The sequence below is a fragment of the Bidens hawaiensis genome, unplaced genomic scaffold (assembly GCF_021521415.1).
Source record: "Bidens hawaiensis isolate Kalapana, Puna unplaced genomic scaffold, B.hawaiensis_p1.1 tig00028525_1, whole genome shotgun sequence".
NCBI lineage: Eukaryota > Viridiplantae > Streptophyta > Magnoliopsida > Asterales > Asteraceae > Bidens > Bidens hawaiensis.
In genome coordinates, this window is record NW_027494672.1 from 236911 (window position 1) to 243916 (window position 7006).

The following is a 7006-nucleotide window of genomic DNA, read 5'->3' on the forward strand; positions in this document are numbered from 1 at the left end:
TCCTTATTTACTAAATCATTCTTGAATCAAGATCTATTGATTCGATCTACTCATACACTCAAAACATTTTTATCCTCCTGATCGGATACAAATCATTCATTTATCAAGACTCGGTTATCACGAGCCAACCAAAACAATTTACACTATATTATTGAAATTGGTTTTCAACTATTCATCTTATCACGCTATTATAATATCAATACCTCAAGTAATTTAAATGATATAGCACAATCTAATACTCATGATATCATATACATAAACCATTAAACATATTTCAAGTATTCAACCTCAAATTTTAATGTGTTAAAAGCATATCAAATTTTGATAAAATTCATTCACTCATCAAATTAACTCTTTGATTTTCAAATTTGGATTCTAACTTATCCTTAAGTTATGAATAAGCATCAACATAACATATTTAAGGTTCGTTTTACGCAATAACTCATATGAAATCTACCCAACTATCCAACCTTCTCATTAAATCACATCTTTACTAGTCATAGAATGTTTTCTCAACATCAAACGACATCAATCATTAATTTTCTATAACCACCTCATGGCCACATGTTAGTCTAGGAGATGGCTCATGCGATCTCTAATATATCAACTTAATTTCCAAAACATAAATACAATCAATTTAATCGAGTTCATTAACTTCTTCGCTAATAAATTCAATTCATTTACCCCTACTAATTCTCATAACAAACGTAACTATATGTTGTTAATCGAATTAACAATCAATCTCAACAAAATCATAACGTCTCAAACAAGAAACTTTACGTCAAAACTCACTCGTTATGCTTCATTTTACACCATCACCATCACTATTCAATTCAATTCTCATATAAATCTATACCCAATGTAATCGTTCGGGTATCTTGTTAATACCTGCCTCGTACCACAAGACGTTCCGCAACGGTCTATGTCGTCTAATTCTAAAACCCATGCTACGACGTTTGCTCAAATTTTATGCCCTGCTACCTGCAATTGCTACTACTATGGAAATCCTAATCACCTACGCCATGCCGTTCCCGATTCAATCGTATACATCAAGCTCAAGTTTCCAAACTCCACTTTATTAAACCCTACTTTACGACCTAATCAAAATATTTCAGTTCAATCAACTTTAATTATTCAAATTTTTATAGCACTAATTAATCAAGTTATTCATAACTAAGTTTATTAAAGAAGGTGTTCCATCTAAACATAATTTCCCTTTCTCAATCATATATTATGAAAAATCTTTACTAGATTTTTGGATTTAAACAATTCTAATAATTTATTAATCTTAAGTGATTATGCTCATGCAATAAAATCTATCTTTTCAAAGACAACTTGATGTATGTATAATGATGTTCTAACAACTAAGCTTTAAATTTATTAAACGAAAATCCTAAAGTAGCCACACAAAACCGGCAAGTGTACCGATCACTAATAGTATAGCACCAAGGAAGTCCGAGTGTCGAACACAAGGACACGTGAAAACGTATTTAATACTTAACCCTAATAAGACTCACCTAAGAATAATATATTTTAAAAGATTATTAACTACTTAACCTAACTTAAATTAACTTAAAAGACTTAAATTAAGAAAACTAGACGAAACTTTGAAAATAAGATTGATTAATGGGAAAAACGTCTACCTAGGCAAGAATCCTATTGAAGGAATAAAAAGCTAATTGATTGTAGAATCTCACGACACCAGTTCCTAAGGATGACACAACTAAGGCTCACTCAAGAAAGCTAGATCACCTCTCGGTCTCACTAACAAACCCTAACCTACACTTAGTTGATTTTAAGAACTAACCGGGTGACGAATTAAAGTGCTCTAATGCCAACTCTCCTCTCTGTCTCACCGACACACTACCCTAATGGAGACAAATACTACGCAACCAAGGATAGAGGAACAATTCATTTCAACTTAAACTAGGTCAACTAATCGCTCACAAGCCCAAACCCGACAAGAACCGAACCCGCTCTCGCGCGATCCTAATCCTAACAAGTAAAAGCTTTGAGACGAGTTTACTTCCTATCACCTCTCAGTCTCTAAGAAGGTGCCTACCCGCTGATAATATTCAATTAATACACTCACTTAAACCCTACGGTTGTACTTCCCGCAAACAAACCCTAAACACCAAGTAAAGAGTTCTAACAAGCAACAATCAATCAAAACTCATTCAATTAATCAAAGCAAGAGGTAAAAGAGTGTAATTAACAAATTCACAGCCACTAAACACAACCTAATTCAATGTTAAAACAAACTTTACATTAACAATTCAAGCCCTGATCATCAACAATCCAAACTACTTACTAAAACCTAACAATAATCATCTAACCTAGGTAGAACTAACAAGTTTAGCTACACATTAATTTTGGACAGCAGCATATAGTTAAGATAAACATCATAAACATCAACATAAACATAAGTAAACTCATTCAATGATCAAGAACAATCAAACACAAGTCAAACTTCAAATTACTTGCAAAACAATCCAACAAAAAACTTAAACTTAACAAGTTAGGGTTCTTGAACAAACGACAAAGTTTATGAATGAATTACTTATGGTTATAGGTTGAGATTATGAATGTAGATGATGCCTAGCTGCTGTATACAACTCTCCTTGGTGTTCTTCTTCCTCTCCAGCCATCACAACAGCCACCAACTCAGCCGCCACTTCTTTCTCCTCCTTGCTGTTTCCGATCGGAACTTTGTGTAGGGGTTGGGGTTTTATTTTTTTAATTAATATAATAAGCCAGAAAGGCTTCTAATTTATGGGCTTGGGTCGGGCCTTGACTTGTAGATTTAAAACTTGACCAAATAAGCCCCTAAAGTCTTCAAATTTCACTCTTTTTTCCACCAAATCTCATAACCTACAAGTAAAAAATCATCTTTGTAAAATTAAGCATAAACAAGCTATAAAACTTAATAATTAAACTAATAAAGTACTTAAATCATGATAAAACGATAAGGAAAGTAAGCGTGTTTTACAACACATCACAACTGTATACAATACTATTCTTTCAAAAGATGTTTTGAAATTTTAATATGTTAACAACTCTAAAGTTCGATTCATTATAACAAATATTCAATACAATGAGGACTATCTTTTGTTTATAATCAAAATGTATTAATATTTTGTTTTCAAAAAAAAAAAACAAAAACAACAAAATCATATCTTTCAAATGTTTTGTAACCCACACGATGGGACGAGTTATGTGGACCATCCAGCGATTAAAATAATTATGGTCCGGAACATAATTATTGAAGTCCTCGCATAGAAATCATAATGCGTGCAATTGTGTGTCATAATATAGAACCAAAAGTAGTGTTGGAGTAACGGTGCAAATGTAGAGATGATAAGGACATGGTGGATACACCGCTGGTACATCCAATATATAAGTGCCCTTATCGGATTTTCATTTGGAGCGTTTTTTCGACTACTCAAAGTTCCAAGATTACGATTAAAATTTTAAATGTCATTTTAAAATTACTTTTCTCTAATTTCGGGACGAAACCCCTTAAAGTAGGGGAGACTGTAACAACTCGGGTCTTTCACTTACATATTACCCGACCCGTTTTCATTTTTCGGGTAATTTTAATCAATAAAAATATTTAAACTATTTCATTTTATTATTTTTCTCTTTCTTTATTATTAAACTTTGAGATAACTACATTTTACTCCCCTAAACATAAGTTTTAACTCACTTTGCGTCCACACCTAAAGTTAAGGGACTAAATAACAATTCTACCTAATTATAATTATATTATGAACCAAACCCAAAACCATACCCTGATCCAAACCCACACCCAAGACCCGGTTAATAAAGCCGTTTACCCAAATCTTTAGCTTGGAACACAATTCACGTTGTATACATGGAAATCAAATCAAAAGGTTGTTAATCTTGCCTAATACGGGATGCCGACACTTTCAATTTGGAAATTAGAATCAGTCATAAAGCGTATTGCTTATATTAACTAGAGGAGGAAACCCGTTCATCATAATACATGAAAACGACCACCATAATTCAATTAACCTCGCATATAGTACCTCCTAGACAGCGCCTATTGATCCCCCTTATCAAATTATATCATCTTCGACGTCTGCGTGATGTTAAGACCCTCTATGGCCGTCGGGTTCTGCTAGCCGTTCACCATCAATGCGCGACCATATCTGGTAACTAATTCATGTATCCTGCTCGTTATAACCCGTACAACAATAACCTTAAACTTAATTGGATGATTATAACGCAAATAGATCTATTGCATAAATTAGGGATCATAGGTTTTGGGGGTTTGTCTAGGCTACTGCACTTAAATTATTATTATAACCTTAAACTTAGTTGGTTAATGATGTGCGTGTTTAATTCACTGAACCTGCCAGGGGCGCGGGTTCGAGCCCCACTGGACGCGGTTTTTGGTTCTTTTTATTTTTACAAGTTGTTTTGATTATTTAATGGTTATTAATTAATTATGAATAATATTAATATTAAATAAAACTTATTTTTTTTATCCGGCATCTCTAAGTTTGCGGTTCTTGTTTAATAATCTTGTTATGGATTTTTATGGTGTGTGTATATATAATAATCATAAGTATAGTATGCATGTATTGTTTTTCTTTAAGTAAAATGGTAATTTATTAATAAACAAGTTAGGTATATCCTTATCACTCGTTCAGATAAACAATTTTCGCTAAAGATTTGAAATACATATTCATCTAAATATTATTTATATAAGTATTACATTTATTTAGGCATTTTTATTATATATTATAAATTTTATATTAAGTACGTATATTTATTGTGTTATATTTATTCAAATATTGTAAATATATCTCATAATATATTTAAATTAAAATTTTTCCTTTATATTTAGTTATTTATATTTATCATGGACAGTTAGTGGGATTTTGTGACTAATAAAACTAATAACATTAAAATCAAGTGACGATAATAAAATTGGTTTGCATTAATAACAATAGAAAGCAATCGTTCAATCAATAACATTTTAGTCCCAAACATAACTCAAATCTCACCGAAATCTAAATTTATTAAAATCATGTTATACCTTTTATAATTAATTCATGTTATATTATTTAATTAGGAATCATTGACGGTAAATCCCGAAAGGTTCATCATTCTCACATCATCATTTATATTCCGTTCATCCGATCAGGTGAGTACCACATTCCCATATTTTTACTTGTTTTCTCAAGTTTTGGGGACATATACGTAAATTGTATTTCTCTTATATACTTATACACAAAACTGCAACTTTGTCTTATGTGTTTACAGCTTATACCTTACTTGTTTATGTGCTTATTTGCTTTATATGCTTCCGTATTGGAGAGGTCCAACATAATCTCAGTCTAGTATGATCATACGCCAGCCGTTATAGCTTTGTGCTTCTCAAAATCTCAGTTATACTTGCTCATTTGGTTAATTTGTTATACTCATATGACTTTTTGCAAATACTTATTTTCTATATGAACATTTAAACTGGTGTCTTTCTCACTCAACCTTGTGTTGACAAAACCATTCTATTTTCAACGCATATGCGGGTTATCGTTTGATGTGAAGTAACTGAAGAACAAGATCACTTAAGGATTTATGCTAAAATAAAATATTAACAAGACAATATTATTTATGATTTATATTTGTTTAAAACATTATTGTTTTGTTTGAATATTGTATGGATTTTTTTGTATATGAAATTAAATTAATAGGTGTTAAAACTTATATTATTATTTAAAGTAACCTTTGAAAAGATATGAGCAATCAGTTACGCCCTGGCATTTCCGCCGTAGGTTAGGGTGTGACACCTTCTATGATAGTTCTTGCAATGTCTTGCAAGTGAGATGGGTTACCACACTCATAAAAAAGTATCTTTCGGTTATCTCTATAAAACTCGTTAGAACTATGATACATTGGTGGTGGTGAATAAGGCGATGCTTGGAAAGGAACGAACAAGTTATCAGATTTATAACCCCGATCATCAAAAACATTTGAGTAGAATGAATTGATATAATCTTGTTGATGACTCCCATAGTAGCTGTTATCAAATTGATTGTATAGTTAAGGATGATAAGTTTTATTAGTTGATTGATAAAAATTGTTTCTTTGTGGTAGAACATATTTACATGAGGTACTTGGTTTTTCATTTTCAAAATAATTTCCTATAATTCTATCTCCCTCCACCTTAAAGTCACTTGGTGAACAACTAGGTTTGTTTGTTTCAACATACACATTTTCTTGCATATTTCTATTGTGAACAATCTCATCAAAAACAGTTTCAAAATCACTATAAGAAATTGAAACATCATTATCATTCAAATCATTTAGGGAAGTGTCAACATCAATACTTCTACAAGATACATAATTGTTCAAAATGTTTTTCGAAGTATTATTATTATAGACCAGGTTATCAATAGATGATTTTTGATTCACACATGAATCAAAAAGTGATTTTAAAATCCATTTGTCTCCGAAACCCTTGTTCTTTTCCACACAATCACTTTTTTCTACACGACATGCGGAAGAAGATGAACTACCATTAGGACTAATTGAAGGAAGAATTGGATCAAATGTCTTTATAACAGCTTTAACAAATGTCTTTGGTTTTGGCACGTGACCAATACCATAGAACATTTCATCCTCAGGTGGGGTGTTGAAGCTAAAGTGAGGAAGACTAGTATAGTTATCATCAAAAGGAGGTAGAACAGTAGTATAATCATAACCTATTCCAGTCTTTACTTTTACCCCAATCTATGCCCCAATTATTCCATTAAGTTTATCGGAAGCTAACTCAAATTTCTCAACGGCTATTTTTCTTTGGGCTAAATCTAGCTCTAATTTGTCAATTGTAGCATTTAATTCCACAACATGTTTTTCATGGTGTTCAACTAGTTTTTCAGCTTGGAAAAGTTTTTCATTAAGTTTAGCCGTATCGTTATTTTGAGTTTTAATCCTAGTGGTATAAATTTTTTCAGATTTCCTATGATTATCACTC